This window comes from Lemur catta, chromosome 1, assembly GCF_020740605.2.
Source record: "Lemur catta isolate mLemCat1 chromosome 1, mLemCat1.pri, whole genome shotgun sequence".
In the NCBI taxonomy this organism is placed as follows: Eukaryota; Metazoa; Chordata; class Mammalia; order Primates; family Lemuridae; genus Lemur; species Lemur catta.
The window spans coordinates 54373805-54401703 of NC_059128.1; the positions used below are offsets into that span (position 1 = coordinate 54373805).

General features: G+C 36.0%; 1 protein-coding gene and 1 pseudogene across 5 annotated transcripts in view; both read right to left on the reverse strand.

Annotated features, from left to right (window-relative positions):
* MIPOL1 (mirror-image polydactyly 1) overlaps window positions 1–27899 on the reverse strand; it is a 274962-nt gene that overhangs the window by 235184 nt on the left and 11879 nt on the right. For all 4 annotated transcript variants that reach the window (XM_045568308.1, XM_045568299.1, XM_045568325.1 and 1 more), the window contains exon 2: window positions 16712–16833. The gene's annotated coding sequence lies outside the window, so the exon portion shown is untranslated. The remainder of the gene's footprint in view (window positions 1–16711; window positions 16834–27899) is intronic.
* On the reverse strand, window positions 8996–9640 carry LOC123649981 (annotated as a pseudogene). Its single transcript, XR_006739201.1, has one exon. The product of XR_006739201.1 is annotated as a 60S ribosomal protein L19-like (transcript).

Genomic DNA, 27899 nt, shown 5'->3' on the forward strand with positions numbered 1-27899 from the left:
GCTTTGGAATTACTATGTGACCTTAGATGTAACAATTTTCTGAAGCTAAGACCTTATATTACCAGTGACCTTGTGCACATGGGAAACAGGGTAGGTATACTCTGTCACCTTTAGCAAACATTTTCCTCACCAAGCTACTTAGAGGCCATCTGCTACACCCAGAAGCAACATACCAGTTACTGCTAGTTACTTGCAATGTAAGCAATCCAGCTTATCATTTTTGGAGTCGTAACTACATGAATCTGAAATATTTCCTAATTTTATTTTAAAAGAAATTTATTTCCATCGCAGATGCTTCCAATTTACAGAGCAGTCATATTTCTTTGTATACGCAAAATAATTTTTTAAATTGACAAAGACGGTGACTTTCACAGAAGAATCATAAGCAGACATAGTGGGAATGATTGTACAATTGTGTCTCATAATTTCAACACCTTCCACCATTTAATAGGTGTTAAGTCCACACTCAAACCGATAAATTTAGGTAAATTTTGTAACTTATCACAATTTTTAAAATAATTTTAATAAATAACTTTTCATGTCAGTAAAAGAAATAAGTATGTCTATAATCTTTTACCAAAGTGAAATGATAGCTTGTTATAGGTCAGGTCCTGCATCCAGTAAGATTCTTTTTTGACTCTTTATTCAAGGGACCACAAACTCAAATCCTACTCTGGTTGAAAGAATTAAGTATTTGCTGGAATGTCCCCTGATACCTACCATTCCAAACTGTGAAATACAGACTAAAAGATTTTAAAAAATATTTTAAAAAGATAGACAAGCTCAAAAGGAAGAAAGAGAAATGTTCACATGTCAAAATCAAACATAACAGTGACTAGGACTTAAACTAAGTAGTCTATGAGAATATTGAGACCAAACAGGCTTAAGAGTTATAGTTCAACTACAACCACACAGACTCTCCCTTTCTTTAAATAGCAATCAGATATCTCTAACTAGCAGCACAATGTCTTAGCCAGACACAAGCCACAGGCCAAGTTTGGTGCAAAAGTTAACCACTTAAGATTAAACTCAAGGTCGGGAGTGGTGGCTCATGAACACTTTGAGAGGCTGAGGCAGGAGGATCACTTGAATCAGGAGTTTGAGGTTGCAAGGAGCTATGATTGGGCCACTACACTCTAGCCTGGGCAACAGAGCAAGACCCTGTCTCAAAAAAAAAAGAAGAAGATTAAAACCAAAAGCCTTTGCCATAGTGAGACAGAGGAACCAAGTCTGTATGTACTTAAGCCAGTCAACTGATATAAACCTGCTTGGCTGTCTTAGAACCTTAGAGTGCAGCCAGAGATTTAAAAACAAAACAAAACCAAAAAACCAGACTCCAAGATAATTTCTCTTGAAAGTAAGCCCATAGCAAAAAAACAAAAAACAAAAAACAAAAGAACAAAAAAAAACCTGTAAGATATATAAAAGAATCTGATATAAAGAAAAATAGTACAGACATACAGAAAAGAGAGGTGGGGATTCACACTTGAACAACTAGAGATAGCAAAGCAATCTGAAATCAACATAGGCATAATTTTTAAATTGCCAAATAGATAAAGCAACAAAATCTATTAACAGCAGGCAGTTATTAAATAACCATACTCATATTTAAAAAAGAACCAAGTAGAAATGACAAATATACTCACTGAAGTTGAAACTCAATAGATGAAGTAAAACTAGATCATAGAACAGTAGAACAGAGAATTAATGATTCGGAAGCAGAAGCGAAGAGATTTCCCAAAATGTAGCACAAAATAATACAGTTGGAAAATATAAAATAGAAGAGACATGAAAGATACGATAAAAAGCTCTAACATATGTTTAATAAGGATTAGAAAAAAGTAGAACAGGAAAAAGGGGGAGAAGCAAAATAATTATACACCAATTAGTGTAGAAAATGTGTTCCATGGAGAGAATACCTGAATAAGGAGAGTAAGATCACATAATTCCTATGAAGATACATTCTCAGCATCATAATCTGGCAAAGTTCTTTCATTGTCTTCAAACTTCCTGAAACTATGGCACTTCTATGTTGTTTTGTTAGCTGCAAATCATAGAGTGATATACATAATAACTTTCATAATACCAAGGAATGTTTAACAATTATAAGCCTGTTGATCACTATCCTGTTTTGTCAACGTTTATATGAAACACAGGAAGCCACCAATATAACTGCACGTTAATATCTAGTATGATACCATTTCTTCATTTTTTACAGTCCAGCACTATCACTTGCATACCTCCTGTCAACCAAGTTGGTCAAAACTATTTTCCAAAAATCAAAAAAAATGGCAGAATACAAAGCCACACTCCCAGGCTGAGAGCATATATAGTACAGTACTCTGTAGTCTTAGTTATCACTGGGTAAGAGCACCTGATAGTACTCAGAGCATAGGAAAAATATGTATTAGCAATGTTCCATAAAGTATCTATTTATATATCTAGAAATAAATTAGGCTCAAAAAAAAATCACCTCACCTTACCTGCACATTCCTTCTCAGAATGCTGGTTGAGAATGAGTTTCAGCAAAACAAGGCAGTAAAGCAGGAAAGAGAAAGACACTGGTTGCAGGAAGCAGGGCACATCACAGGAAAGAAGTGAAAGGAATACCCAAGGTAATGGTGAGGAAAGTAAAGATAGTAGTTATATACCAGGCATAGAAGAAAACCATTCAAAGCTGAAGACATTAAAGAAACTCCAGGAGCAATTTGTTCAGGAAAAAGGAGGTTGAAAATAATAAATACACAAAAAGCTAAGCAACAAAATAAATGAGACAACAAAAAGCTATGCAGTGGAAGGGGAAAGGGAAAATAACAGAAACATACTACATATATCAGGTTGTGAATAGCATCTTCACGATAATAATGTACTACTACATATTTTATAATATAACCATATTTAAATAAGGAGAAAACAAAGTGAACATGTGTATACTAGGAGTAGAGGTATCAAAGAGAGCTATATCTTTGTGGTGGTCACTTGGACTGGCTCTCTCAACTTTCATTCTTCCTACTTGAAAGAAGTAAACACTAAAAGTTATACTTCCCAGTCTCTTTGGAGCTCATGTTCTGATACAAAATAGCTTCTACCAAGTATTAATAGATATACTTCAGCAAGACATGGAATGAGAAGGTAAAGAGAAAGGTCATCCGCCTGTCTTCAGCATGTAAGGTCAGATTGAGATGAGGTTTCTGGTGCCTGAGACTCTCCAGTCCAATTCTATTGTGAGCCTCCTAGATATGATATGAATTATAGTGGTCATGACAGCAGTTATCACGGACAGCTTTCTGATCTCCAGATTGTAACAATAATATCACGACCTTGAACCATGATCTGGAAATGGACCCTAATTTCTGTTTCAGTACTTGGAATAATTTTATAATTCTCCATATAAAGGCACTTTCTGCCTGAGTGTTTATTGTTTTCTGTCCTATAACGCGACTGATACATCTTCCTCATTTTCTATGGCAAGAAGTCAATGAATTATGATAAAACTAGAGGGGAAGAACCAAGAAGCAGCAATGTAAGCATGCTATATAGAAATATGGAGGTACATTTCAAAAGGGTTGGCCAAAAGATTTTATAATAAGCCTCTTAAAATTGTGACTCTTTAAAAATGGGCAAATAAAACATTCTGAAGATGGATAATGGTGGTTACATAACAATGTGAATGCTACTGAACCATACACTTAAAATGGTTTAAATGGTAAATTTTGTTATGTATATTTTACTACAAAAAAATCTGAAAAAGACTTTAAGATACAAGAGTTTTACTGCTTCACACCACTATATGACAGCATTTCATAACAAAATGCACTATGAACTAAATATGAATAGAATATCAGTTCAATAAATACCAAACTTTCAGATAGTCATCATAATTCTTTCCACTATCACTTTTTTCTCAGCTGCTGGGATGAAATCATTCATACTACATAACTTACTCATCCCATAAAGGTTCACATTCTATTTTCACATTACAGTCCTGTGGACAATTTGTAGTTAAAAATGGAGTTCCAGTAAACACATTTTTACTACTACACACAGGCTTCAACAAAACCATTTTTAATTTACTTTTTAACTTTGAGACATAATTCACATTATGTAAAAATGCATCCATTTTAAATGTGCATTTGATGAGTTTTGAAAATTGTCTCCAATGATGTAAGAAATACTGCTATTCATCTGTTTAAAAAAAAAGTCAGCATCTTAAAAAAAAAAGAAAGAAAGAAACACTGTCATGAAAAAGTTCCCTTCATGCCCCTTTACAATAAATCTACCCCACTCCCTAACCCTAGGCAACCACTAAGCTGTGTTCTTTTACTAGGTATTAGATGCCACTTTTAGAGTTCTGTAAAAATGGACTCATAGTACATATTTGAGCAGCTCCTGGCCAAAATGTGATTTTTTTTTCAGGCTCAATAACAGGCACCTACAAAGGCTTTACCTGGCAACCCTCAAAGGGGGAAACTGCCCTTTCCACACTAGACTTTGCCCACCCAATGCCCGGTAGTCTCTAAAAAGAGTTTCAGTTAAGAAATTCAGTTCCCTCCTGGCCAGCCATCCTCTTATGCATAGCCGCATTCCTAGCCCAGGCACTTTTAATCAGAGGCCTCTTTATCTGGAGACTTTGGCCAGGAACTTAACCTATTTAACTGAGAGAGAGAGGAAGAAGGCAAGGGGGTTTAACCTTAAAGACACTTTTCTCCAGGCTTAGTAAACAGTACTTTTCCATTCCTAGCCCTTCCCCCTTTCCCTCCCCTGACCCCCATTTGCTTTGGGGCTCCCTCAGCAATGAGAGAGCCCAACGTCTGTGCTGATCCACCTTACTTTCAACCAGATACACCATTCCACACGAAAAATGGAACAGCGGGGAGTCAATACTGCCCCTTGCTTACAGGACCATAGTAAGTAAAGTCTTCACTGTTAATTCATTTTGGCATATTATTTTAATCAGTTACTTTGACACCTGGTAGAGCAGCTCCTCAGCTCAGCTGAACCCCTGACAATACTCTTTTGTATCTGAATTTTTTCACTTAGCATAAAGTTTTTTGAGATTCATTCATGCTGTTTTATAAAACAGTAGTTAGTTTCTTCCTATTGCTCAGAAGTATTCCATTGTATTGTATAAATATACAGCAATTTGTTTATCCATTCGCCTACTAATAGACATTTGATTTGTTTCCAGTTGTCAGCTATTATGAATGTTCTGGTACAAGCCTTTTTGCAGATATATGTTTTCAATTCTCTTAAATAAATATCTAGAGAGGAATTGCTGGATCATATTAACTACATAAGAAACTGCCAAATTATTTTTACTTTATATACATGTGTGAGAGTTATAGATGATCTGTATCTTCACTAATACTTTGGACAGTCTTTTTAATGTTAGTCACTCTCTTGTGTATGTAAACATAACTCACTGTGATTTTAATTTGTATAACCTGATTAAGGATAATATACATCCTTTCAAGCGCTTACTGGCCATTCACAGATCCTCTGTTCTGAAGTGTCTATTTTTTATTGGGTTGCTTATTATATTACCAGGTGGTAAGAATTCTTTATATATTCTGAATGCAAGTCCTCTGCCATATGTATTAATACATACTGCAAATATTTTCTCCCAGTCTGTGGCTTGCCTATTCATTTGGTTGGCAGTGTCATTGAGAAAATTTTTTATTTTAATAATGTCCAATTTATAATTTTTTCTTTTAAGCTTAATATTATTTGTGTCCTAAGAAATATTTACCAACCTTAAGGTCACAGCAAATTTCTTTTATATTTCCTACAAGATTTATAGTTTTAGGCTTTTCATTCATTCATTCATCCATTCATTCATTTAAGACAGAGTCTCACTCTTGTTGCCCGGGCTAAAGTGCCACAGCGTCAGCCTAGCTCACAGCAACCTCAAACTCCTGGGCTCAAGCAATCCTTCTGCCTCAGCCTCCTGAGTAGCTGGGACTACAGGCATACATACGCCACCATGCCCGGTTAATTTTTTCTATATATTTTTAGTTGTCCAGATAATTTCTTTCTATTTTTTTTAGTAGAGAGGGGGTCTCGGTCCTGCTCAGGCTGGTCTCAAACTCCTGAGCTCAAACAATCCACCCGCCTTGGCCTCCCAGAGTGCTAGGATTACAGGTGTGAGCCACTGCACACAGCCTAGGCTTTACATTTAGATCAATGATTTATTTCAGATTTTGTATATGATCATGAGGCAAGGATCCAAACTCACTTTTTCTCCACACAGATATATATTTATTCTAGTACCAATTGTTGAAAAAACTATACTTTCTCCATTGAGTTATCTTGGAGATAACTGAAAATCAGTTAACTACATATGCATGGATCTATCTGGGGTTCTTACAGAAATCTCTGTGAAAATATAGTAAAAAGATTAAAGTGTTACTTCAGTGGAGGGCTGCAATGCTGAGGCAAATGCCTAGTTAGACCTCTAGAACTAGCCTCTTGAGTTAATGAAATGAAGAGCATTGGGTTGCTCAAGCAATACAAAGATAGGACAAATGGCAATATAATCCCTTGAGCTGAGTAAGACTGTATTAAAAGTCAAAGGGGGACATAAGCAAAATGGTAGACTAGAAAACTCCAAGCTCTTGTTAGCCCTGAGAAACAACAACAACAACAACAAAAACAACAGAAACTGTCTGAACCAACTAGCTGGAGCTTTGGAAAACAGCTGGTTTACAGCAGCCAAAAAAACACTGAATCATGAAAAATGACAGGAAAGTTTTATGGCATTTTTCATCACTTTTCGCCACATTCTCCCCTATGCAGTGGGGGTCTTGTTCTTGAAGTGGTTCTTTCCCTCTAACCAGAGGAAGCACAACAGACTTGATATGCAAATTACTGTGCATGTCTGTGCTAACCTGTCTGGGGGATATCAGAAGGACTGACACAAGGTGTTCCTCTGTTTCATCTACCTCAGAACTCAGGAGGGGAAAACAGCAGGCACAGCTTGGAAAAAGCTGCAAGATGACAAGAGACCCACAGATGCCCGGGGCAAGAAATTACTGGTGGAGACATACAATAGACCACATCTACAGCCTGGAAGAGAAGCTGGAGTGAGTCTCTCTGGGAAATTAACACATAACAAGCAGCCAAGTACACTGGGAAATGTAGAAAGCCATGGAATGACCATGTAAAACACATGTTCAGAACAAGACCTGCGATCATAGGCTTTCACCTCAGGCTGATCCCTGGGCTCAAAGTAAACCTAGCTAAGGGCTGAAGGAGTGCCCCAGCACAAAAGGAAGAGCCCCTGGCACTCAAGAAAATCTCTGTAAAACAAACATTAGCTGAAGATGAGCTAAATGAACAGACATCACTGATCACACACAAGGAATTGCCTGCAAAAATAATTTGGAAGAGTCTCAAAAGTACTACTACAGTCTTCAACAGTTAATGGCTAATAGGCACATGAAAAGATGTTCAACATCATCATTAGCCAAATCCAAATCAAAACCACGATATTACTCATATCCAATAGGATGGCTATTATAAAAAAATTGAAAATATCAAGTGTTGGCAAGGATATGGAAAAATTAGAACCCTTGTGTATTGCTGGTAGGAATGTAAAATGACACAAAAGGACAAATACATTATGATTCCACTTATATCAGATACCTAGAATAGACAAATTCATAGAGATAGAAAGTAGAATAAAGGTTACCAGGAGCCAGAGGAGAGGGAATGGAGAGCTATTGCTTAAGGGGTACAGAGTTTCTGTTTGGATGATGAAAAATTCTGGAAATGAATAGTGGTAATGGTTGTACAACACTGTGAGTATACTTAATGCCACTGAACTATCCACTTAAAGATGGTTAAAATGGTAAATGTTATGTTATGTATATTTTACTATACATACACAAAAACAAGGATAGATCCTACCAGTGATTAATAATCAGTCCTCTAACTATACCATGTACCACACACACACAAAAAGGTCAAAAGTAATGGTTCCCAAATTGTGTGTCAAGGTATCCCCAAACACTGTAGCAAGCACAAAGGGATTAAATATTTTAAATTTTCGAGACAAACAATGACATCTGTTGAACACTCCATGAACTACTAGTTCAAAGAGGTTCATTATTAGAACATTTGGTCTCATCCTTTTCAATGGTATCATATCTTTACAAATATGGGTTTTTGCAATTACTGGGATAAAAAGAAAGTATCATGCAAAAATCAGTTTGGAACAAGAGAAAAGCTAGTAACAGCATGAAAATAATATTAAGACACTAGGCATCATGAAAAAAGTTTGGGAACTTCTGCTTTAAGAATTCAGCAAGTGTTCAGGATGATGGGAAAAGAAAAGGAAGAAAGAAAGAAAAGAAAAGAAAAGAAAAGAAAAGAGAGGAAGAAAAGGAAGGAAAGGAAAGGAGGGAGGGAGAATTCAGCAAGTGGACCATATTAGACCTCTACCAGGACTGCAGAGACCTACAAATGAGTAGTGACTGGAAAGGACTCCTACTGTATTCTACAGTGTGCTTATACTTTAACAAAAGCAACTGCTAATAATTAAATTAAAAGTTTGCAACATGAAATCAGTTATTAATATGGTCTACCTGGATATATTTCCTCTGATAGTTATCTATGTACAAAAATGGGCAAAGAAATAAAATATTATAGGGACATAGCACATCCCTTATTATGCTCAAAGTCATGGTCTCATTGAAAATTGGAGTGGGCAATTAGAAAATTTATTACTCAAAATAAAGACACATAAGGACTTCAAGGGTTAATTCAACTAGGCCACAGTGTTCTAACTTTAAATATTGAAAGGAAACAAAAAGGGGGCTCTGCAGAAAGGTGTCTAGGAACTTGAGGTGGTAATGAAGTGATGGAGGTGATATGATTAACAACTTTATGTCTTTCCCACGTCACAAATTTTTCTTTTTTTTTCTTTTTTTAGCAGACAAAGTTCGTTTTATTCAAATGATTCACATGTTATGACCCAGGCCACTATGTACAAACAAGAGGGGGGGCAGTTTTACTTCTTGGTCTCTTCCTCTTTGGACAGAGTCTTGATGATCTCCTCCTTCTTGGCCTGGAGGCGCTCTTCACGGCGCTTGCATGCTTCCTTGGTCTTAGATCTGCGGGCCTCAGCCTGGTCAGCCAGGAGCTTCTTGCGGGCCTTGTCTGCCTTTAGCTTGTGATGTGTTCCATGAGAATCTGCTTGTTTTTGAACACATTCCCCTTCACCTTCAAGTATAGGCTGTGATACATGTGGCGGTCAATCTTCTTAGACTCACGGTATCTTCTCAGTAGCCGACGCAGAATCCTCATCCTCCTCATCCAGGTTACCTTCTCAGGCATTCGAGCATTGGCTGTACCCTTTCGCTTACCTATGCCCATATGCCTGCCCTTCCGGCGGGCCAAGGTGTTTTTCCGGCATCTAGCTCGAGAATGGACAGTCACAGGCTTGCGGATGATCAGCCCATCTTTGATCAGCTTCCGGATCTGCTGATGAGAGTTGGCGTTGGCGATTTCATTAGTCTCATTGGGGTCCAACCAGACCTTCTTTTTGCCACAGCGGAGGACACTAGAGGCAAGCCTCTTCTGAAGCCTGAGCATACTCATGGCTCCGGCCGCACTAGCGAAAGGACAAATTTTTCTTTCTTCTTGCCAGACCCAAGTGTGCCAGGATGAAGATAACAATATGCCAGCAGAGGGAGATAATACTGCACAAGACACATTATCCCCAACGCTCAATTTGACTGTACATTTTCCTAAGAAAACTTCGGAGTAGCTCACAACTTCGCCTCATGTATCTAAATTGATATTAACTGTAAGTGCTGCTTCATTACCAAGATCTAGTCCTATAATTCTTTACCTGTCAAATCATACAAAGTTTTCCTGGGAACAAACAAAAGCAGAGACCCTGGCAAAGCTGCTGTAACTCCCCACCATATGGACAGTTGCTGTGGCCAAATGAGAGCATCCCACAGGGGGATGAAAAGTACAGGTCAAAATAGATAACATATGGGAATAAAAAAAATAGTGGCCAATAGTAAGGGAACAGAGAAATGGACTAGGGCACAAGGAAGAATGCCATAACCTTTTCCCACAAGAACTTCTCACAGCATGAAAATAACAATGATTAAGGCTAGGAGAAGGCAGCTGACCCATTTTCTTTAGAGTATGAAAACTTAACTAATGATGACTTATGACAACTACCTGAAGATTTGACCTGGGTGATTTGGAGAAAAGATAGCAAAGAACATCCCATATAACTCACTAAATGTTAGCATTATGTTATTAAGTATGATGTCTGATTTTTTTAAGTACTAAGTTTAGTTGATATCTCTGACATTTCACTTTGATGCTTGTTTTATGTTTATTGTGAAGGTATATCCTCAGTCTTTCAAATGCACATTTTGGCTTGTGATTATATGTCAAATTTTTTTTTTTTTTTTTTTTTTTTTGAGACAGAGTGAGTGTCTTTGTTGCCCAGGCTAGAGTGAGTGCCCTGGCGTCAGCCTAGCTCACAGCAACCTCAAACTCCTGGGCTTAAGCGATCCTACTGCCTCAGCCTCCCGAGTAGCTGGGACTATAGGCATGCGCCACCATGCCCGGCTATATCTGTCAAATTTTTTTAAAACTACTTTTGTGAAACCATGGATACAGTAAAAAATTCATGTTATATTCGAATATAAGTTCTGTTGTAGAACCAATGCAGCACACACAGCTCGAAATATCAAGGAAGTGTTTAGGAAATGATGTGGCTAATGAATGTACAGCACATCAATAGTTTGAGAAATTCCATTCTGGGGATTTTAATCTTAAAAATGAGCCACGTGGGTGACCTAAGACCAAGGTGGAGAATGATGAGCTGAAAGCTATAATGAAAGCAAATCCATCTTAACATACCTATGAATTAGCAGCAAGGTTTGACATTACTATCCCAATATTGGACCATTTGAAACAAATGGGCAAGGTAAAGAAGCTGTATACATGGGTACCACATGAATTAAACGAACTTCACCATAGAAATTGTCTTGAAGCTTGCTTTTGCTGTCATGACATAAAGGTGAATCATTTGTACATCATACTGTTATGTGTGATGAAAAATGGATTCTTTTTGATAATAGCAATTGTTCGGAACAATGGTTGGATAAATATGAAGTGACGAAACACAGTCCAAAACCGAATTTTCATCAAAGAAAGCTAATGGTGTCTGTCTGGTGGTCCAGCTCCGGTATTATCCACTATAGCTTCATGAAACCTAGTCAATTGATTAAAGCAGATGTCTACTGCAACCAATTGGACAAAATGATGAGGATGCTTGTGATTACGCAGCCGAGACTGGTCAACAGAGACAGCCCAATCCTTTTGTAAGACAGCACTTAACCACATGTCGCACAAACAACACTGCTCAAACTACGGAGACTGGACTTGGAAACTCTCTGCCATCCACCATAAAAGTATTCATCAGACCTTGCACCAACTGACTACCACTTGTTCCAGGTTTTGGACCACTTCTTGCAAGGAAAAACACTCAATTCTCAACAAGCTGTGGAAAAGGCCTTTCGCGATTTCACAGCCACTGGCTCTCCAGGCTTCTTTGCTGCTGGCATAAACAAGCTGCTTGTTAAGATGGCAAAACTGTGTTGATAGTTTAGGTACATACTTTGATTAACTGTATTACTTCTTGTTTGAGATATAATAAACTACACTTTTGATTCGAAATTGGATATTTCATATTTAATGGCCTAATAGATTAGAACCATCATCTGAGTCACAATTTTTGTGGGTTACATTTATTACATTGGTTCTTTGTAGCATTTAACAAAGATTCTACCTTTGAATTAGGTGGGATAGAGCATAACAGGTAGCAGATAATTTGTATACTGTGTTGCTGCCAATCAAGATCACTCCCTCCTGAGAAAATGACTGGGGTATGAGGGTAAAAATATTGCTGTGGCTTACTCACTATGTAAAAAGCCTGCTTTGTTTTTTCGGTTATAAAAAGCATGAATGCAAATGGAACACTATTATGGATCACATTCATGGGATTAGGGTGGTCTCCAAAAGAGTGAATATGATACAATGTAGTGGCTATATATCATTCATGAATTCACCCCTGGCATTCAGAAATGGGCTACTGTAGTAATCCTTGTGACATATACAGACCAAACCTTCTTTGAAAGCAAAAATATATCTCCCTGACTATTTCTTGGGGGCAAAAAATATATTTGGGTATATTTATATTTAAATCGCATTCATGGCATAAGAACCTGATATCAACATTTATGTTGGCTATATCAACACTGCCCCCAACAAAGATCAACGTGGGAGCTTAGGGATAGATTCCAATTACTGAACAGAGCCAAAATGATGTTGAGTGGTATTTTATCATGATGAAATATACTTGCTACCCCAAAAGGGACACTAGAGGGTGCTCTCTTCCAGAAGACTGGTCAAGACTGACAGTTCAGAAAGATGAAGGCATACATGAGTGGAGTGGATGGCTTACTAAGCTGATGAAACAGTATGTACCTCAAGGCTTATACCCTCACTCAGGAAAGACTACTGAATATTTTAAGCACTGTAGAATCTGGCAATTGTAGACTGGCCAGGAGATTTTAATCTTTCTGCCATGGCAGTATGATCTAACAGAGAAATTGCAGGTTCATTAACAAAATTAGATGTAAATCAAATTTATTTTATCTTCAGAATCAGAAGATATTTTGGCAGGCTAATTTAAAGGCCCCAACTGATACTTACGGAAAATGGACAAAAAAGAAATGAATTTGGTCTTAGAAAAATTACACATGCAAGTAAATACCTCGATCAACACACACAAAAAAGTACAAGTATCTGTTGTTGATAGAGGAGGAAAAAATTGTCAGAATGGTAACAGTATATTAAAAGACTTCTGAAGAGTCCTTTAACATACCTTACAGAGGAAATTCTCATTTCCCACTGGATGGCTCAAAACCACCACATCATTGGAATATTAGTATGTTTCTCCTTTTATATAAAATATAATAAAAATCATCGTATAATAAATTATAAAATGAAAAATATGTGGCAAGAAGATACTGACAAGGGAGAGGTAGTAGACTGAAGGAAAGAGTTAAGTTGAATATAATTTGGTTCCTCCCTCCTAAGGTATGCCTGAGACAGTTCTGACCTTAATCAAAACTCCTTATAAACCCTGATTTATGGAATTTACCTGAGTGATAATTCTTGAACTGGTAAGTAACTTCTTTTAACTGTTTTATTTATTTTCTAAATATTACTTACATTCGTGATGTATCTTTACATCACTGTATATCATGAAACAGTATACATTAGGTAGAGTGTGCAAGGAAAGAATAACTTACATGCCAAACTATTACATATCCACTAACAAAAATGAGTTCACAAAGAATTATTTTATTAGGTAATTAGTATTTTAAATGTCATGCTATGATGTCAACTATATATGACTACATATATATGTGGATGAGTGTTTCATGATATCTAGGGAATTTCTGGCTATGCTTTAGGGATGGGCCAGTAACACATTATTACTTTTACTTTTACCACTTAACACAATAGAACACAGGTTTTCTCATTATAAGAAAATTTACTACATAACACATCTTTAGGATCAGATTAGATTGGCATAATGAAGAGTCCTACATTTATTAAACTTGAAGAAAAATCTGTCTCCTCCATTTTCATCCATTTGCACACTTATATCTATTTATAATAAATATCTGTTATAATGTAATATAATATCCACACTACATATTATATAGATAGATTCTATAACTATCTATATCTATTCTAAATTCCTTTAAAAATAATATTAGAAAGTTTCTCAAAACTTCAGAGCTAGAAATAATCTCAAAAATCATTTCATAATATTCCATTTTACAGATGAAGAAACTAAGGTTTAGGGAGATAAAGCAATATTCCCCAAAATCAAAGAACAAACCATCAAACTTACAACTCTTGACTGTAAGTTCCATACTCTTAGTAGCATATCAACTATTGGCCAACATATAATATTCATCTAAAGGAGCAGTCAGCAAACTTTTTATGTAAAGGAAGGACAAGATAGTAAATATTTTGGGCTTTGTAGGTCATATAGTCTCTGTTCCAACTATTCAACTCTACCACTATGGCAAGAAATTAGGGATAAACAATACATAAATATACGGGTATGGTTGTGATCCAGTAAAATTTTATTTACAAAAGCAGGCAGCAGGCCAGATTTGGGTCAAGAGCTGTAGTTTGCCAACTCCTGATTTAAAGACTTGACTCAGGTACTAAAAAGATGTGGATCCTGGTAAAATGGCATTATAAATAAGGAAATAAGGAAGACTGTCCATACCATAATCCTCCCAGAAATTTTTTAAGGTCCATGAAAAAATAAATCTGTTGATTCTTAAGATAATGATATTTAGTAGATAATATTTATTGAATTATTATTTCAAAGGGCCCTTTATTTCTAATGACTTACCTAAAAAATCAAGATACCTGTGATTGAGAAAAGTTACCCTAAAGGAAATACCATAAAGGAAAAGATGAAGATTACACTAGAAAGTGAGAAACTATTTCAAGGTCACTCTTTAGGTAAGCAGCTAAATATCTGGCAAATCCAGATTATATAGTTGACATAACATTAATAGTGCAACCACAGCAAATATCTTCTGAGTACTTATTATATACTAGGAAATATGTTATAGTAAGACTTAAAACATATTTTAAAAGCCATTAACTAAAATTAAGTAGACCAATAAGTTCTGACACAAAGATATCTACAATAAAAAATGAAAGAAGTATCAGAAAAATATGTACAGAATGACTGCATTTACATTTTTAAAAACTAAAACCTTACCTGTATATTGATATTTGAATATGTGCTTATATAAATGAATACACAGAAATGGGTCTGGTAAAATACAAAACTTACTTTCAACAGTAGTTAGCACAGAAAAGAGAAATGGGATTGAAAGTGGGGTAAAACAGAAAACATTTTTAGATCTGACAAATTGAGAGTAACTCAATATAGGTATATTCTCTGAATACTTACACATTTCATAACACAAAGCAATATGCTATTAACAAAGTTAATATGCTATGAGCATTGATGACGCATAAATATAAATTCATCATCAAGAAATGATAATTATTACATTATAAAAGATGAAGTGATGTTTTCTCAGGTGCTTGATGTTCAATAGAAAAGAAAAATATCTGCTGATACCTTCACCTGCATCCCCTACCCCTGCATGAAGTCTCAAAGGCCTAGCTGGGGAAAGTGGAAATAAGGGCAATATTGCAGAAGAAAGCAAATGTTTTAAAAAATTACACACCAGACTTGTGACATAACCATATGTTTGTGAGACAAGCTAATGGGCTCTTAGTTGCTTAACAAGAAAAGGTACAATCCTGAATGAAAATAAACAGCTTAGAGAATTTGTTGATTAATAGTTCCTAGATCTGAAGGCTATCAGGGATTGCAAACAAGAACTTATCTAAAATGTTCTGACAGTGAGTTTTCCATTACTTTGAATATGCTAAGTTCTTTCCAATTCATTATAACAATGATGCAACTTATACCATTTTCATATTATGAGAAGTATTCTAAAGTATTACTATTTCTTTATTTAATAACTAGATGTCATTGAGAATTTCTTAATAACTTATCCTTTACAAAACTTACATTATTTTTTCCTATATTACCATAACATTTTTCAGGATCATTTCACATGAATCTGATTGACCATTAAAGAACAAAAAGTTTAAGTAGAAGAATTAATGATTAGTGGTAAAGTGGAATCTATTAAAAGAGTTCTACCTTAAAATAAAAAGTTAATTTGAGTTATTCCCAACAATATGGCACACTATGTTATTTGGGACCAACCCTCCTGAAAACAATAACAACAACAAAAATATCGGATTAAATATAAACAAATCAAAGAATATATGATCTGAAAAAAAAGAAATTATAAGTCCAATAAATAGATAAAGCAAGAGCTTAGAGGAGAAACTATAGTGGATGCTATATATAGAGGAGAAACTATAGTGGATGTTTACACCCCAGATCTCTTTCAGGACCAGGATATAATGCCCCACAGCTGCTAGGAGTATGAGTGCTTGTGGCTTTCAGCTAACTCCTTTACCAGGACCAGCCCTCAGACAAAAAGAGCCACCTTACCCAGGATCATGCCTCCTCCCTAAGAGCAGCCTGCATCCAATGTGTGGTTAATGTGGGGGTATAAATGCCAACCCCTTGCCTCAAGGTGAGACATATACAAAGGATCATCCAGCTCCAGAGCTCTCCAGAATCATCTGAAGTCTTTCTTCCAATTGCAGTGCACTTCAACTTCTCCCTCTGCCCAAGACTGTTCCTCTCATCCCTCACTGATGTTCCTGACAGAATTCCTCCAACAAACCTCCTACACACATACCTCAAAGTCTGTTTCACAGGGAATCTGACCTAAGCAAACCTAAGCACAGTATCTGGTGTGGCCCTAAAGATGTTAGCCAAACAGAACTAATTGAACTGCTGCTTTTCCTGGCCTTCTGAGGGTCTGTAAAAGAAGACAAATTCCAGAACATGTCCCAAGGTGGAGTTTACTAGAGTATAGAGCTATAACCCCAAAGTATGACCTCACAGCTATGACCCAAAGGTACCAAAGAAGGAAAGAGTATATGGACACCAAAGAAAAACTCAACACATCATACTCACATTTACAGGGTTGCAAGGACATCTATGGTAGGGAGCAGAGCAAGAAAAAGAGGTCCTCAATAAATTTTCACAAGCTGGGTTTCTCAAAGTTCTGTAACTCAAATTCACATCACCTGGGTGATCTAAAAAGAAAATGTAAAACACAAAATTTACTTTCAAATGGACCAGGAATGGTAGGGCCCTTTGCCACCTGAAACAAGTAAAAGCAAATCTTCTCTGGAGAAAGGAATATTTATTCTGTGCATAAAAGCAGTTCCACAAAAAAAAAAAAAAAAAAACAGTTTTAGGTTCAATGAGTAGCACACACTCAAAAATACCTAGGCACACAAAGAATACACTAAAATAGAGAACCATGAGAGATAAAACAAAAGGCACTGCACAAAAAAAGCCATAAATATTTCAGCCTTTCCAGTTATCTGACACCAATAATAAAACCATTTGTATTATGTTTAAAGAAATAAGGATGGGCTTGAAAATATCTGCAGAGAAGATGAAGCAACAAAAAGTGAACTAACAGGTATGAAAAGAAAAGAAAATGTCTATAAAAATATAACAGTTGGAATGCATGATAACTTCTAGTAATGGGAACAATGTGAAATGGCTGAACAAACTCTTCTACAGACAATAATAATTATAAAATCTAGACAAAATAAAGATAATGGAAAGCATCCTCAAACAGAAAAAAGACAAGATTTTCTCTTGAAAAACTGGAACTTTAAGAAGTGAGAACTAAGTTTATAGCACCTTTGTCCAATAAAATTCCACAATCCCCACAACTACATCAACAGAATACTGATCACAGGTGGCTTGAGATGCAGAGAAAAGAGTTCAGGACTAGAAGAGCAGCTACAAATACAAAGCAAGACCCTGTACACGAGATAATCAGAGAACCAGTAAGAACCAAAATCTGAGCATCAACTATGCCCAAATGCCTAGTAGACTGCAAAACTGGGCAAGCTCAAGGGAAAACCCAAGGTGTTCACCAAACACACACAAAACCAATAAAACACGATAGAACCAGAAAGCAGTCTACCTTTGAAAGACAGAACTGAACCAGGTGAGTTTTATAACTTTGCTACTTTGTTAACTGAGTGTATTCCCCAATTAATAAAGATTATGATCTTTATTGACATCATAATAAAGATGTCAATTCTTCCCAAAGTAATCAACGATGTAGACCAATCAAAATCAAAGCAGGGCATTTTATAGGTATAGACAAAATGATTCTAAAATTTAAATGAAAAGTCAAAGGAACCAGACTTATTAAAATAATACTGAAAAGAAAGAAAGTTGGAGAAACCATAAAACAGAAAGCTGTGGCCTGAGGTGACACAGGACAGAACTCAAGATATGGGAGAGCAGTGGGAAATTACGAGAAAGATACCCAGAAACAAGGAAAACACTGCTATGTTTTGAATGCATTCTCACTCCCTAAAGTTGAAAACTTAATCCTCACATGTTGAAAAGTTAATCCTCAATGTGGAGGTGGTGGGGGTGGGACCTTTAGGAGGTGTTTATGTCATGAAGGCTTTGCTTTCATAAATGGATGAATGCCATTATTGGGGATTCCATATAAAAGAACAAGTTCAGCCCATTTTGGGTGCCTCTCCCACCTTTTCTTTTCTTTTTTTTTTTTTTGAGACAGAGTCTCACTCTGTTGCCCGGGCTAGAGTGAGTGCCGTGGCGTCAGCCTTGCTCACAGCAACCTCAAACTCCTGGGCTTAAGCGATCCTACTGCCTCAGCCTCCCGAGTAGCTGGGACTACAGGCATGTGCCACCATGCCCGGCTAATATTTTTTCTATACATATTTTAGTTGGCCAGATAATTTCTTTCTATTTTTAGTAGAGACGGGGTCTCGCTCTTGCTGGTTGCGAACTCCTGACCTCGAGTGATCCACCCGCCTCGGCCTCCCAGAGTGCTAGGATTACAGGCGTGAGCCACCGTGCCCAGCCTCTCCCACCTTTTCTTGCCCTTCTACTTTCCACCATGGATGACACAGTGTGACAGCCTTTGCCAGATGCTGGCCTCTTGATCTTGGACTTCCCAGCCTAGAGAATCATAAGCCCATAAATTGGCGTTCATTATACCCAGGCTCAGGTATTCTGTTACAAGAGCACAAAATGAACTAAGACAAACACAAACACTGTAAGCCCCCAAATCTGATTATAAATGTTACCCAAATCCTTGGCTAACCACCAAACTATATGGGCACACCAGGGAATGAGGCCAAAAAAAAAAAAAGAAAAAAAGTATGTGAAAGATTAACAATGAAGTTCAAATATAGCAGCTAAGTATAGCAATACTGGAAAGTCAGAGTTTTTTAATTTGTGTCCAAAAAAGTTAACTGCCTCACAGGGACAATCAACAAGAATTACAACCTTTAAGGAAACAGAACAGAAAAAAACATATACATTCAAAGAAACAGTACCCAAGACATATGTAAACTATAAACTCACAATCCAGGAAGCTCAAAAGACCTCCAAGCACAAAAAATGTGAAGTAAACATGATGGTTCATCATAACCAAATCATTCAAAACTAGTGTTAGATAAAATCTTAAAACCAGCCAGAGAAAAAAAGGGTATTGTATACAGACGAACAAAGATAAGGATGACAGATTTCTTGCCAAAAACAATGCAAGGGAGCAACATCTTTAAAACAGTGAAAGAAAAAATTGCCTATCTAAAATTTTATAGCTTAAAAAATATGTTTCAAAAACAATAGTGAAATAAAAACTTTTCAGGCTGGTTCAATGGTGAAAAATCAACCCATGTAATCCACCAAAGTAACGGTCTAATCAAGAAAAAATAAGATCAAAAGAAAAGAAGTAGAAAAAGCACATGCTAAAATACAATATCCATAATGATGAAAACTCTGAGCAAATTGAGACTAAAGAAAAACTTTCTGGCCAGGCGCGGTGGCTCACGCCTGTAATCCTAGCACTCTGGGAGGCCGAGGTGGGCGGATTGTTTGAGCTCAGGAGTTCGAGACCAGTTTGAGCAAGAGCGAGACCCTGTCTCTACTAGAAATAGAAAGAAATTATAGGGACAGCTAAAAACATATATATATAGAAAAAAATTAGCCGGGCATGGTGGTACATGCCTGTAGTCCCAGCTACTCGGGAGGCTGAGGCAGGAGGATTGCTCCAGCCCAGGAATTTGAGGTTCCTGTGAGCTAGGCTGACGCCACGGCACTCACTCTAGCCCGGGCAACAGAGTGAGACTCTGTCTCAAAAGACAAAAAAAAAAAAAAAAAAAGAAAGAAAAACTTTCTCAACCTGGTAAATGACATCAATAGAAATTTGAAAGCTAACATCACATTTAATGGTCAGATACTAGAATTTTCCCAAGGTTGGGAACAAAGCAAGGACATCCATTCTCACTTGTCCTATTTATCAGAGTACTGGAAACCACAGTAAGGCAATAAGGCAAGAAAAGTATCCATATTGAAAAGGAAGGAATAATATTGTCCATGTTTTTAGAAAACATGATTATCGATGCAGAAAATCCCAGGCAATCTATATATACAAACATAAAAACTCATATAACTTGGGTTTCACAAGTTCACAGGATATAAGGGTAACATACAAAAATCAATCATCTTCCCATATACAAGCGATGAACAATTTGATGTGGAAGTTAAAGAAATCACACCATTTATAATACCTAAAAAAAAAAACCACACAAAACTTAGTACAAGATCTATATGCTGAAAACAACAAAACACCAATAAAATAATCAAGATCTAAATAAGTGGAAAGGCATACCATGTTCAAGAAAACAGACTCATCATAATAAAGATGTCAGTTCTCCCCAAAGTAATCAATAATGCAATACTAATCAAAATCAAAGCAGGACATTTTGTAGGTATAGACAAAATGATTCTAAAATGTAAATGAAAGCTCAAAGGAACCAGGCTTGCTAAAACAATACTGAAAAGAAAGTTGGCGAAACCATACACATACTCCTCTGCACTTTTCCAAATGAGTTGAAAACTTATGTCCAAACAACTGCACACATGTGTTTATAGTTTTATTCATAATTGCCAAAACTTAGAGGCAACCAACATGTCCTTCAATAGGTGAATAGATAAACAAATTATGATACATCCACATAATGGAATATTATTCAGTGCTAAAAAGAAATAAGACACCAAACCATGAAAAAACATGGAGGAACCTGAAATATATTATTGCTAAGTGAAAGAAGCCAATCTGACAAGGCAACATACTAAAATCATATGACAGTTTGGAAAAGGCAAAAATAGGGAGAGAGTAAAAGGATCAGTGGCTTCCAGAGATTGCAGGAGAAGACGATGAATGGGTGGAGTACAGAGGATTTTGGGGGGCAGTTAAACTATCCTGTATGACCTGTAATAGTGGATACATGTCAATATAAATTTGCTAAAACCCAAAGAATGTATATTACCAAGAGTGAACCCTAATGTAAAGCATGGATTTTATTAAGAATAATGTATCAGGATTGGCTCATGAATTGCAATTAATGTACCAAACTAATGCAAGATGTTAATAATAGGGGAAACTGAGGAAGGAGATGAGAAGGTGTATCAGAACTGTCTGTACTTTCCAGTCAATTTTTCTATAAACCTAAAATTGCTCTAAAAAACGTCTATTTTTTTTAAAGGGTTATAGGTGGGGCATAGTAGCTCACACCTATAATCTCATCACTTTGGGAGGCCAAGGCAGGAGGATCACTTGAGGCCCGGAGTTTAAGACCAGCTTGAGCAACATAGCAAGACCCCGTCTCTACAAAAAAATAAGAAAAATTAGTCAGGCACAATGGTGTATGCCTGTAGTCCTAGTTATTCAGGAGGCTGAGGCAGGAGGATTGCTTGAACCCAGGAGTTTGAGGCTGCAGTGAGCTATGATCATGCTCCAGGCTGGGAAAAGCTGTGAGATGAAGCTAAAGTACTACTTGGGGGTAAATTTATATCCTTAAATACATGTATTAGGAAAGAAGATAGAAAATTAACGATTTAAGTACCCATCAGAAGAAATCAGAACAAAAGCAAAATAAACCCAAAGCAATTAGAAGGAAAAAAATTAGGGGCAGAAATTACTTAAATAGGAAATAAACATACCACTGAGAGGATTAACAAAGCCAAAAGTTGGTTCTTCAAAGAGACTGGTAAACTGAGGAAATTTGAGAAAGGTTATCAAGAAGAAAAGAAAGTATATACAAATAAAACAGTACCTATAATTTTAAAAAGAGAATATTAACATACTATGATAATATATTACAGACAAATCTCCAGGAAAAAAATACAACTTACCATAACTGACTTAGTAGAAAAAGAAAACTCGAAAAATCCTAAAACTTTCAAAGAAACTAACTGGAAAAACTTATGGGAAAAAGCATATTCCAGAAATTATTATGCCAACCTTATTTGGAATTATTTCAATCTTTCTTAAAAATTTCCAGAGTAGGAAATAACATCAAAATCTTTATGAGGATAGCAAAATCTTGATACCAAACCCATATAAGAATAGCATATGAAATAAAAATTAGAGGAGAATCTCATTAATGAACAGACACATAAATCATAAACAAAATATTAGCAAACAAAAACCAGCAATATAGGAAAAGCAATAATGCACTATGACCAATTTATGTTTATCCCATTATAGAGTTAATATTTGAAAAGATATTAATGCATTCATTACCCTATCATTAAAGAAGAAAATCAAAGGATGCGAGAAATACAGAGATAGAAACAGGGTATCTGAAAAAATTCAATATGCATTTATTTAAAATAAACTTTATGCATTCTAAAATATAGTAATCTGTTAACAAATATCTTAAAACAAACAAAAACCAAAAAAAAATCCTCTAGAAATGGTGAAACATTAAATACTGTTCCGTTGATACTGGAACAAGTCAAGAATCTTGGCTGTTTACATTTCTTTTCAACATTTATATTTAAAGTCTTGCTGTTACAACAAAGCAACCCCCCTAGAGAGAAAGTAATACAATTTTATGAAGAGATATCACAGAAAACCTAAATAAATGGAGAAATTTGCCATGGTCAGAGACTGGAAATCTCAAAACTATGAAGCATCAATTCTGTTCAAATTAAATGCAGACAAACCAGTTAGGATTCAGGATCAGAGGAGGTCGGTAAAACAATTTATGAGGGCCACTGAAACATCATTGGAATAAATTACAAATATGATGCCAGTTTACTAAGGTTTCCATATGTCATCATATGTCCTTTTAAAAGGACATTTAAAAACATTCCTTGACAATATCTACTACACATATAGTTGTGCTCAGTTAAAATTCAGAAAATAATGCATTTGTTCTGTGGTGGACAGACAGGAGAAGCTACCGTCAAAGTCCAAGGAAGCTGAGAGGCCAAAGAAAGAAGCTGGCATATCCAGTGTCTTGGAAGGAAACATTTAATAGGGACTTAAGAACAGAAGCCATGTCCCAGGGGGCTGCAAGACAATATGGTGGATCACTGTGCAATTACTCCCCAGATCTAGGGCTTATATACCACAGGGAAGGAATATGTAGAACAACTGAAGTCCACCCTCAGAGAAAGTCAAGAATGCTATGTGAATCTGCCTAAGGGCAGGACGTAAGGTCAAGGTTATGTTGACCTAAGAGCAGGATTTACAGAAATAGTAGATAAAGTAAAAATCCAGAGGCATTCTTGGAACAAGGGTTAATCAGAAGTCAACATGGCAGATTAGTATCCAGGATAGAGTTTCTTTAGCCTCCACAGCATGGTCCTTTTTTGATAAATCATACTATTATTTAATTGTGAAATTCATGATGATTCCCAAAAACTATTGGTTCAGTAGCTAAAATAGGAACTACAGAAAAAGGAAACACGTTTTCAAATATCTTTTCCAGAAATGTTTTCTTCAACCAGTGAGAGAAAATTTGCATTTTAATCTATTTCTTTATAATAATTTTAGGAATATAAAATCAATCTCTCCCTACCACCAGTAAATAAATGTTTGACTAATATTTACAGGTTTAAAGAGACAATCCACTTGTCTCTGTCCAGCTCTACCTATACATACTTCTACCAAAGCACTTGTCATAGTGCATATTAATTATTTACTTATCTGTCCCTCCCAATTAAGCAGTCTGATTACCTTGAATGAGGCTTATATCTCTCATTGGTGTACCTGACTCATAAATGTGTGTTGAATTAATAAATTCTCATTTTATAGATAAGGCTCTAAAGGAGGTTAACTGAGTAGGTTATATTAATAATATCAACACTAATAAGTAGCAAAGCCATTCATTCAAATATTTATTCAGCAAATATTAATTGTTCTAGGTCCCAGATTGCAGGACTAAAACCTAGACCTTTTGACTCCTAGTGTGGCATTGTTTCCATAAAAGTAGAAAAAAAAAATCTTCTACCTTTTGAAAACATGGAATTGCTCTCATAGGATCATAGTGGGGAAGGAGAAACTCCTATTAGAGAAGAACTCACTACTGAACCAAAACTTCCTGTCTTGCTTATCTGGAGGAAGACAATCCCATACTAGTGATACCTGAAGAGGCCAGAGAACCTAGGGGCCAAATTTCAAAAGTTTTAGCTACAAAACCATTCAACAACAAATCATAAAATGAAGAATGACAGAAAGATACAAACCACTACATTTACTCAAAATCAAGACTAAAAAAGCTATATGATTTGGTAGGTTACCTATCTGGAGCCTTTGATAAGGTATAGTTTTATTTTCTTCTACTTAAATACCAAGAAATTTTTTTTTAATTTTTAAAATTTACATATGTATGTATGTATTTTTGATCATAGCTTACTGCAGCCTTAAATTCCTGGGCTCAAGCAATCCTCCAGCCTCAGCCTCCTGAGTCACTGGGACTACAGGCATGGGCTACCATGCCCAACTCATAAAATACTTTAATGAAGGAATGCCATTCTCTTGTTAACAAAACCGAAAGGGGATTTCGGCCTAGGTCCAGTTGCTCATCGCACAAAAATCCAATTAATTGAGACAATAAGGACTGCCAGGAAGAAAGGGATTTTTTTAAATACAAAAGACATCTCATCAGAAAGGGAGAAGCTGCCTCAAATCCATCTAACAGAGATCATGGGCTTTTTAAGGATGGGCCATGTGCCTTGAGGCAGGTCCCATGGGACGGTGAGTCATGGCTTCAGGAAATCTGCCCTCAGGCAGTTAGTTAAGGGAAAGGATTATAAAAAACATATAGTGGGTCAGTGACATTTGTTCATGGATCCATTACAACCTCTTCATCTACTTATGTTTAAATAAGCCCTCACATCACTTTCCTGACCAACCCTGGTTTGTCTGTCCAGAGTCTGCTCCACCACCAGCCTCTGCCTGGTTCTTTGTAGCCCAGTGCCCCCATCATGCCTAGCGTGTGGTCGGCACTCAACACTTGCTGAGTGAAAGTCACACAGGGGCCCAGAGCCAGTGCTGAGTCAGCACCCTCTTATCATTAGGGGCTTGTTCTAAGCCACTGAAAACTACTCTGTCAGACAGAGCCAAAGAAGAGGCTACCAGGAAATTCCTAGAACTGGGGGGAAGAGAGGCCCCCAAACCCATGGTGAAGATAGTGATGTCACCCTGGCCCTGCCGGGACACTGCTCCCACCTGGCATGCATGATGCCCTTTCTGCCCAGGGACCCCAAGAAAAATTTATATATCTTACTTAGATTATTGATTCTTTCATTTGTATTCAATACCCTTTAGATGTCTCGAGCATATAAAGCAAGGTAGTGATATTAAAAGAGAAACAAATTTTAAAACTACTAAGCACCAAAGTAAATTCTTTAACTTTAAAATAACCTTCATCCAGGACATTTGGCATTTCAAATAAAATTTCCTGGTGAGTTATTTCTCAGTGATAAGCATCTAAATATGAAACCTGTACATTTACAATCACACTATTAAATAAAACACCTTTGGTATAGAACTTGCAGAATTCCAAGTACATTCTGTCCCATAAGCAAGTACAAGACCTAAGTTTTTTACACCGCTTTCTCAGTCACATCTAGTTCACAGTGATTATTTTTTAGTAATTCACATTTATGAGTGTTCCAAAGCATTTATGTTAGTTTTCAGAGGAAGAATGCTTTTTATAATGATATTTTCATTAGCTTTTTTCAATTTAATTTAATGATCACAGATATGACTAGTATAAATAAGTTTGGAAACAAACACAGCTGACATTTGGTAAATATATAAATCAACTAAACTGGTAGGAGAAGTATCTACAAGAGATTAATCCACTAGCCTCAGTATTAAGCATAGCATAGGCATCAGTCAGTATATTTATACCAAAGGGAATGCAGAATTTCAGTTCTTCTAGCAAATTATTGAGTGGAAGCCATTTAAGATAATTTAAACTGTATATTGAAAATATTTTATATTTTTTGGTCATTATAGTACTGACTAAAAGTATAAGGAAAGACCAATAGAAACTTATCAGCTCTACCAAAAAAAAAAAAATCAACCATACCCATTCCCCACAGATGACTGGTGAATAACATTTTTATACATAAGGGATAAGATTATATATTACCTACAGTTATACAACAAATAGGCAAATTATTTAATTGTATTAATATATTGATTTACTTAAGCTTAATCTTACTATCTCATCAGATAACATGCCCTTGTTTGCCATACAGTAGAGCATTACTATTAGTATACAGCTCCATCTAGTGGAGAAATAGACTAACATCTCCACAGCTTATGTTTCAGCCCTGTATACTAATTTTGCAAAATTGACAAAACTGACTTTTAGAAACGCTAGCTTTTCACTCATAACATGTAATCACTCACATTTTTTCTGTTCAACATTCTGACTGAAATTCCTTTTCTTTTCTTTTTTTTTTTTTTAAAGAGACAGGGTTTAGCTCCACCCAAGTGGAGTGCAATGGCACAATCATAGTTCACTCGAGCCTCAAAATCCTGGGCTCAGGCAATCTTCCACCTCAGCCTCCAGAGTAGCTGGGACTATAGGCGTATACCACCACAACTGGAGATTTTTAAATTTTTTGTAGAGATGGGGTCTCACCATTTTGACCAGGCTGGCCTCAAACTCCTGGCATCAAGCAATCCTCCTGCCTCAGCCTCCCAAAGTGCTGGGATTACAGGCATGAGCCACCGCACTCAGTCCTTTTGAACAAATTTTTTCATTTGGTAACATGATATTTACGAATACTTGAGATTTCTTCAACATCTTATAACAAATTTTCCTATAGGAAAAAGAATAGTGGCAGCTGATTTTTTTAAATAAAAATTTAGTATTCACACTATTCCTTTAAGGAAGAGGATAAAATACACAAAATTTACTACACAAAGATACAGATATAGAGCAATATCATGTAAACAGATTCCAGTGTAAAACTTCCCTCAAATTTCCTATGGTCATAATAACAAATAGGGAAACATACACAAAAGCACAAGCAGGGTCTCTAAACTCTTTGATGACATTTCCCAAATAATAACATAGCAAAAAAAATTTGTAATTTTAAAAATAATGAAAAGTTTTAATTCTGTTATATATTTTAAATTATTATAAATTCCTTTTATTAACTATTTTAAATATATGTTTATTTTAATTGACAAATAAAAACGTATATATTTGTGTATAATATGTTTTGAAATAAACTAAAGCAATCTAACTAACATATGCATTACCTCACATAGTTTTATTTTTTTGTGATGAGAACACTTTTCAACTCTCTTAGCAATTTTCAAGAATAAAATACACTAACTATTGTCATCATTTTGTACAGCAGTTCTCTTGAACTTATTCTTCCTATCCAACTGAAATTTTGTATCCTTTGACCAATACCTCCCGAATCACCCTCACCCCCAGCCCTGGTAAACACCATTCTCCTCTCTACTTCTGCATTCAACTATCTTAGATTCCATGTATCAGTGAGATCACATAGTATTTGTCTGTCTGCTACATGTTTTTTTAAACAATGTAAAAACATTTTAATCATTGATGTAACTAAACTTCCAGTCAAACTCAGTTATTTTTGAATCATGATACAAAGCATGTAAGTTTAACTCAATAAAATCCCATTAAAATCAATCACAAGTATAAAGAGGTATACAATCAGTAGTGATGGTAACAGATTTTTCCTTCTAATAGTTTTATTTCCACATCTCTGCATAAACTCAATATAGAATTTAAGTGCATTT